Below are 8,923 nucleotides of genomic sequence, written 5' to 3'. Positions count from 1 at the left end.
ACGATGATGGGTACCAGAGTTCTTTAGCCACTTCCCTTTCTGTTTACTTAGGAACTCTCACTTGCCTTGCTGTTAAGTGAATCTCCTTTTATCTCTTAAATGGAAGAAAATATAAGGTTGGCTTTGTGATTTTGCTCCATTATGTAAGCAATCAGCTCTAAACACCTACCAAGGATGTTCCTTTCCTCGTGTGTATTTGTTTCCCTGAGAGCCTCAGAGAGAATGGGTTTTAAAATAAAGAATAAGTTTAAATATCTTACGTTCCTTTGTTTTCATCGCTACAAAATGTATCACAGCAACTCAGTGTTTATGGAGACAAAAAAAAAAAAATACTAACTTCATCATCAACAAAAAGTATAGCTTCTCCCATGTCATTGTTCAAAAGAAGGTAATAACACAGCCAGTTGTAAATAGATACTTTAATATCTATTTTCTCTGTGTTCAAATCATAGCATTTGGTCTGAAGAATGAAAAGACAAAAGAGAAATCTTTAATCATTTTCTGCAGTATTTCATTGAAATACTTCTATGTTTAAAATCGAACATGACTTTTACTATTGATGGTAGACAATGCTAGGTCATTTCCTCAGCCAATGCATTTGGGTAGGTTTTCATCTCAGAGTAGAATGTAGATACGCCATGCACATCGTCTCTAGTAGCTCAGTGAGAACTTCAGGCTCCAGGGAGTGCAAAAGGTTTATTTTCCCCTCTGTCCAGGGTTTAAATGAAGATATATGTTAGACATGGCGACTGAATGTTCAGGCCTAAGTTATAGAGGTTGTTTTGCTCAGAACCAACTCAGTTAATCAATCAGCTCCTGGTAGCATAACCAAGTAACTTAGGACATCAGGGAGTCATGTTCTAGTCCAGCTAATTACTTAACTAAAGCAACCTACATTTTATAACTTTTTTTAATCTGAAATTTAGAAATAATCATAAGCTTATGGACATAAATAATATAATTTGGGTAAATCACTTAGTTTAAGGTCTTCCCTGTGAAGTTTAATGCAAAATTTCTAAAATGTTAGTAAGATGTTGAGCCAGACAAATGTCTATGAGTTTGAGTCCAGCATCACCTACATCCTTAGCTGCAGGACAGTCAGAGATACATAAGATCTTTTTTTTTTTTTTCAAACAAATAAGGTACTGCTAGTATATCCTGTATAGTTGTTATTATTTTTTAAAGATTTATTTTTATTTATTTTATGTATATGAGTACACTGTTGCTGTCTTCAGTCACACCAGAAGAGGGCATCGTATCCCATTACAGATGGTTGTGGTTGCTGGGAATTGAATGCAGAACCTTTGGAAGAGCAATCAGTGCTGTTAATCAGAGAGCCATCTCTCCAGCCCTCTATTCTGGTTGTTTAAATCACTGTTACATATAAAAAAAGAAACACACTTACTCTTTGAAACTTGATTTCTAATGAGTGTAGAGAAATTCCTTATAACATTGGCTTAGATAGTAATAATTCAAGCCACAAGTCACTGTAATTCTCTTCGATGGCGATGGTTGCCTTTGGAATATTTTTCTTTAGGGATTATTTCATGTTACCACCACATAGGAGTTCATAAAATAGCTGTGCAAGCGCTGCTTACTATGAAGAATATGTTTCTAAGGACAATATTATTCAACGGGAAGTCTTTATCAACTGATGATAACTGCTTTTTCTTTGTTCTAAGGTGTTAGAGGAAGAATATTCCAGGAAAGGAGGTGTGGAGGGGAGACAGAATTATTTATTTCATGAGGAATGTGATTCTATTGTAGGTCCTGCAGTCAGTTGGATAAGATACTAACTCTTATGAAATGTAATTGGCTCACTTCCCTCATTATATTTAAAAGACAAAGTTTGTTTTAATGTCACAAACATTAAAAAAGTAAGGAGCAAAGTTGCAATACAGAATGCATATGTATAGATTTCAAAATAATAATAATAGAGATCCTTTAATCTCATAACCTGTAGAAAATAGACATAAGTATAATAACAACTAATAATTACTGTTCTTATTGCTACTAAAACTCAGAAAATTCCAGTGTTACAAAAAACAGCAATCTATAGATGAGATGATGATGAGAAAAAGAAAGTAAAGTAAGGAGGGCCTTTTATTTATCAAGACCCTGATGAACATTGCAATATTTTTCCAAACATTAAAGTTATTCTTTCTGTTGTTCTTTTCAGAGATGGAGAGTCAGCATTTCAAAATGGGAATTCTTTGCTTTACATTTCCCAACTATCCAATGCCTATGTCAAGGATTGAACCTTGCAACAGTTTGTTCCCAGAGGCAGAATAATTGTGCAATATGCAGGCCATATGCCAAGGCAGCATCTTCACGCTGCAGATGTCGCTTCCCTTATGCAATAGACAGCTTTGTCATCTGCAGATACAGAATTGCAGTATTACAAAAACCGTTAGGATCAGAAATGGGACAAAATGATGGGTGTCTTTTATCTACATTGTTTGAACAGGCTGGCTGTATATAGCGTCTGAAAGACAGCTTATAAATTTTTCCAGTTGATGTCACAGTAGAGAACAGATGGATGATATCTCCATAATAAGATGGGCAGAAGTGCCTCTCTTGATCATTCACCATGAAGATATAGTTGGGCCATGCTCTGAGGCTCTGACCATTTGAAAAACAAATGATGCTTCCTAATAAATATCTTTCAAGAAAAGGATTACTATTATCTTAAATGGACTACTTTGTAATGCTCAAAGTCAAAGACTTGTAATAACCTAGACAAGGCAAGTTTTAATCAAATGAAGCTTCAAACTTGCTTAAAATCAGATATATTTTTACACTAGGGAAACAATTGTCTGAAGAAAACATTGTTTTAAAGTGTTTCTAAGAATTGCAGAGAATGAATGTTTCTGGAAGTGGGGCTACTCCATGGAAGGACCAGCTCACAGTCTGAGAAGTCTCCATGTGTTTCTTCATATGCCTTTATTCTCCACAGTATTTGGGAAAGGGCATAAAGTAAGCTACCACATTAATCCCTAATTCTACATAGCCCACACTATTGAAGAAACCAATAAACACTCTGTCTAGTTCACACTATATTCAGATCTCAAGCCCACATGTATTTCACACTAGGATTGTATTTATTTTTTTATAGGGAGCTTATGTTTGATGATGGAGCTGTAACAGTCCCACAGCCATGGGTTACTATGTAACATTTAAAATAAAACCCACATGCTAATATCCAAAATTTATAAATGGAGCTTTAACTGATTTTGTGGCATGCCCTACCAGCCCTGGTGCATCCAGGCTTTAATTTAATGAATTAAATTTTAGTAAGAATATAAAGAGTGTGTTTAGGCCACTGTAGCCACATATCTGCTACTTACCAAGAATTGGTCACAATGCCTGACAAACTTTATATATTCGATTCAACCTAAAGAGTTTGAAGTTCAGTTGATGATGAAAGATGCTGAAAGCCACTGTCACAAATATCATAATAAGAACATACATAAAACAGTTAAGATAATACCTTGTTTATGCTCTGCTAGATACTGGGAAAATAAAAAGAGCACATTCATAGAAAAAAGGCTGCCCTAAGGGAGCATAGTTTGAGGGAGTATACAGGGATTTTCTGAGTAGATATATAACTTAGATAGGAAATGTAATATTTGAAAAGACATATCTGTCACGAATTTCATAACCTTTTCTCAGAATATTAGTGCATTAGTCTTGAAGGTAAATACATGCTACTGGGTCAAAGTTTCATACTGAGAAAGATGGGCAAAATCTAACTGAGAAAGCCCCCCCCCACCCCCCCAGTATAATAAGCACAATGATCTATTGTGTTCTTGGCAGCATGGTTCCATTAAGAAATTGCGGGTAAGAAGAGAAAACATTAAGTTGACTTTATTGAATGACATTTTTTTGCAACCAATATGGAGGATGGATAAAGGAGCTGTGTGAGAGAAATAGGGAAGATTGACTAGATTTAGTGCTAAGCTGGGATGTGCTAGCATCTTTCTGAGCATGAATTAAGGAATGGAGGGCAGGGTTTGGCTTTGTTGATCTCATACTAACACGTTTTAGCATCCCTGTTAACAAATGTGTGATATCTCCACCACTTTCAAGATCTGTCTCCATCTTAGAAAAAAACACCAGAGCCTGCAGAAATCTGTATCCAGACAGAGGGAGGATCACCTTCCTAAGATTCCACCATCCCAGCTCCTGAGACGCTGGTGAGAAGCAGTCTATAGCACACTACGCTATAGTAGTGCACTTTCCACTGTAAACTTCAGTATTATGACCTAAACCAAGGACATTTTTTGTGAAGTTCTGTCCCATAGACTAGAGAACGGATAATGACAGCATCAATAAGAATCTACACAATCCTGCTTTCAAAGCAAGTCATCTTTTTCCTGGAACATAGAACCCATGGAACCCTGAGAATCCCTTAATTTCTTAATTTCCTTACTCTAATTTTATAAAAGTATGCATCCAGTTCCACTGGCTCTTTTATATCATCATAAAATAAGCCAAAGTTTAAGCAGTCTGGATTTACAAAAAATTACCTCACCTCTACCATTCTGAGTGTTTGTTTCCCAACCTTTGATGAAAAGTTGTAAAGAGTCTCTGAATGGGATTTCCAGCTGAGGAACCACATTCCACTGGGCTCTTCCTATGCTGAGGGCTGAAGGTAATTATCTTGTTTATCATGACTGTGGGTTTTGCCATAATGGGTACACTACACCTCTTACAATCATCATCCTGCCAAATGAGCTTCCGGGAGAAACCAACACTATGAGACAAGAAACCAACACTATGAGACAAGACCATTTCCAAATGCATCCATGTGACTTTTACCTCTCATCTATATATGTCTTAGTAAAGACTCTTGCTAAGTCCTTGTAAAGGGTTTCAATCCTTTAAAAACATGTTTTCTTTAAGCCTGTGTGCCTACTCCTACATGGTAAACATTAATTCTTGAGCTAATTCTCATGACAAGGTTTTACAGAAAGCATCACCATTTTTGCTACAATAAGTCAGGTACTGAGCAAAGACACTGGGAAGAAGTTACATAATGCATTTGCATACCTTATAATATTAATATATGTGTTTTAATAGGAGACTGTAGTTGCATTAGAAATATATTACTCTAAAGTATGAAATTACATACTAATGAAAAAACTTTTTTTTTCATTTCTTTGAGTGCCACTCTTTTTTCTTTTCAGAAAGAATGTACTGTACTTAGTTGGGTATCCTACATCTGGACTAAAGTTATTGTTTTGTTTGAGGCTCACTGTCAGTATCACATACATGAAAACAGTAGAAAGGAATATTATGAGACATGGTTCAACTGTATTCTTTCTTACTGCTCTCAAATTTGAATATGAATTCCATAAAAATAATGGATGTGGAAAAGCAACAATAAACAGTTTCAATATCAGGAAGATGTAAACCCATATTTCTCAATCTTGGTTTATTACATATGGAGAAAAAGAGATTGGAATAAAAACATCATGGAACTTATTTATTAAAGCATTCAGAAACAATTTTTTAAAAAAATATATGGGTATGCTATCCCACGTAGAAACATCCCAATGAGAGCTTTATAGAATTCATAGGACCAGTAGAATATCATCTATCTTGAAATAACAATATGCAGAAAATGGAGATTATCAAGTAATATTTAATCAAATGGCTGTATGTCATAAATAGGGTAGCCAGAATCTTCGAACAGCCAAATAACATCTCAAAATCAAAAAGTAATGCATAAGCTAACTATTGCTCTCTGATGCCAGCTTGAAAGTTTCTACTAAGTAGTGCACCACTGGACCACTTACTTTTAGGGAAGCGCTCTGTGCTGGAGCTCAGCTTTGATTCTTTCTACAGAACAGAAGTCTGTGAACTAGGACACATTTACTTTTGAGGTCCTGGTGGAAGGCATCAATCTGATTTGTTTTTGTGTTTTGTATTTTTAAGTAACACAAACCAGCTAAAGAAACACCATTTGAACCCATGTCCAAGATCAAATACTGAAAGGTCATTTGTTTAGAAACTTAATGTTACATAATTCAGGATTTTCACATCAGGTACAACATTCCATGGCATTATTTCTCTTAAGGGAAGAGGAAACGAGAACATATGATTCCAAATAGTAAAATCCTTCATCATATTCACTAGAGGCTCTGCTGGTTAAAAGATTAAAGAGTCTTCCTTAGGTTTCTAGAAATACTTAGTAACCCAGTTTCTCGAGATCCCATTATATCACAGCAGGGTGTGAGTCTGAGAGCTTGGTTAGGAAAGCTTAGCCTCCGGAGAAAGAAGAGCCAATCTACTACAAGGAAGTGTCCATATTTTTTTTTTCAAATTTCACCTTTAGTAATTAAATTAAATCAAAGGGCTTTTTTTTTTCTACTTTTCTTCTATAAAGATCATTTTTAGAGGCCATTCAAATACAAATTGCCCTCAGACTCATGCTGATTGGCTCTGTGGTAATTCAAGATATGACTTCTTGTGGAAGATAATGACTGATTCACAAGGGTTAGCTAAGAGGAGGCACACTGCATTTGTTGTTCAAAGATATAAATATGAAATGGCATTTTGCAAGGTTGACCTATGTTTATTAAAGATATAGTAAAATTGTCATTTCTCTTATCCTAGTAGTAAAATCATGAAAAGATATGAGAATTTAGAATAGTGGAAAATTTACCATATAACAATAAAAGTACAAATTCAGTTAATAATAAGTTTACAGATCTTAGGATCAAAGTCTATGCCCTGTTTGGCTTCACTGTGACAGTTTTCTCAAGGTGTAAAGAAGTCTCAACTGAACATATATTTTTACCTTGTACAGAAATCTATTTTACTCTTGTCTGTCAAAATAAATGATTCAATTACAGTCTATTTCTATTGCCTTTGTTAACCCCCAGAGTGGAAGGTAAGTCCCTATTGCTGAAAACACCATACAATTGTGACAGAGGTTCCAAAGGGTTCTGATCTGGAACTGACTGAAAGCCTTTTCCCTGAGGGATAGCATTCATAGTACAAAAGAAGGTGCCATACACAAAGAAGTAACCAACAGTCTTATCCAGCTATGAAGCCTAACACCCACCAAAATAGCCAGCATGGTACAATAATCCTAAAAATGCCGCAGTGACATGCATACCTTACCGGAAACCAGCAGCTTTATAATTGGGCTGAAATCCTACTCAACACGAGAGAAACAATTCCGGGTACTGGAAGCCTAACCAACTACATAAATACTTTAGGTCATGGGTGTTAAAGGAGAAACTACAATGGCCACTTTACTAAACCAGCATACTCGAAAAGCACATTCTAAACATGTGTCTTTATACCCACATATAAGTATAGTTCTCATGCCTCATGGAGGAAGCTTGTCTTCACAACAGAAGGAGACCATTACAAAAACCTAAAACCAATAAAAGTGCAAAACTGTAGAATTCAGATCCAATGAATACATCTATCTATGAGATCACTCCTGCACTTAAGGCCAGGGAACATGCAGAAGAGAGGCCAGAAAGAATGTAAGATCCAGGGGACCAGAGAGTTTGCTGTGAGATTCTGCCTCCTACAAATGACAGAAGTTACAACCATCAAACCTCACCAGTATCATGATCTACACATGAGCAGAAGAAACCCAATAATAGCATGATAAAGGAAGAAAAGCCCACAAGGCCTCCAAGTCTACACAGAAGCTCCAGGAAGCTAAGAAATCCTGAGATCCAAGGAATAGTACACCAGTCATTTATCTAATACTAATAAAAAAATACCAAAAGTCTGTCATAAAAACATGTATAAAAGTAACATTTCACAGAGTGGGTGGTTTGCATTTAAATATTTAAGAATATATAGATATAATTTACCAGTATAGCTTCATCAAGAGAACATGTGTAAGGGAAGAAATTCCTTAATTAGTTTGTGCAGGCAGCTAAGGTTTGAGTGCTCTGCGTGCCCTCCAAGGGTATAATGTGACTAACATCTCAAATCCCCCAGTGGCCCTGTTCAGGAGTAATCAAATATATGAGAGGCAAAGCCTAGTGGAAAATCTTTAAAGCACTTGCCATGAGCCCTCATAGGGGTTAAGGAAATTTGTTTCTTCTGGGTGGCATCGTGTTTGGTAGTACAAGCTCCTCCATCAACATGTTGTTCATGCCATTCAATAGAGAATTCCAGCTTAAAGATCACACACACTGTCCACCCTAACCTGATCATGGACTTGAGTCGCCAAAGCCATGAGCTGAATACACCTTTTCTTTGATAACTGAGCTGCCTGAAGTATCTTATTGAACACAAAAGTTGACTAATAACTGAAAAATGCCAATATTATATAATGTTTAATCTATAATATATAGTATATAATATATAATACATAATATATAAAATATGTATGTTATGTGATATAATGTGTAATATAAAATATATTCTAATATCACAATATGTAATATATCAATATATTACATAAAATATATACACATAAATATATAAATATACATAAAATTACATATAATATATAATAGAATATATACATATATGTATATATACTACACACATATGTTTGTGTGTGCGTGTGTGTATGTATGTATATATATGTGTGTATACATATATATATATACATATATATGTGTGTGTATATATATATATATATATATATATATGTATTAGTGTATACTTCCTGCAACTATAAATAAAAAAACATTGCCAAAGGTTAAAGCAAATAGAGGTTAGAAGTACTGATTCTCTGAGTCCACAGGAGTATTGCTGATATGCTAAACCAGCCTAAATCCACCCACAACTGGGTATCAGTTTTCTTTAAGTCTATTGAGTTTCAAATATTTTACAGACAAAGCACCTGCCTGTTTTTCTGATGATCTTTAAAAAGATGTTTGTACACTAAATAAGTTTAGAAGACATATTGTCTCTTTCAGAGACAAAGAGCTGATTT

The sequence above is a fragment of the Mus caroli genome, unplaced genomic scaffold, assembly GCF_978045245.1.
Source record: "Mus caroli unplaced genomic scaffold, Mus_caroli_1 scaffold_13, whole genome shotgun sequence".
NCBI classification, from domain to species: Eukaryota; Metazoa; Chordata; class Mammalia; order Rodentia; family Muridae; genus Mus; species Mus caroli.
This window is presented reverse-complemented; position numbering follows the sequence as displayed.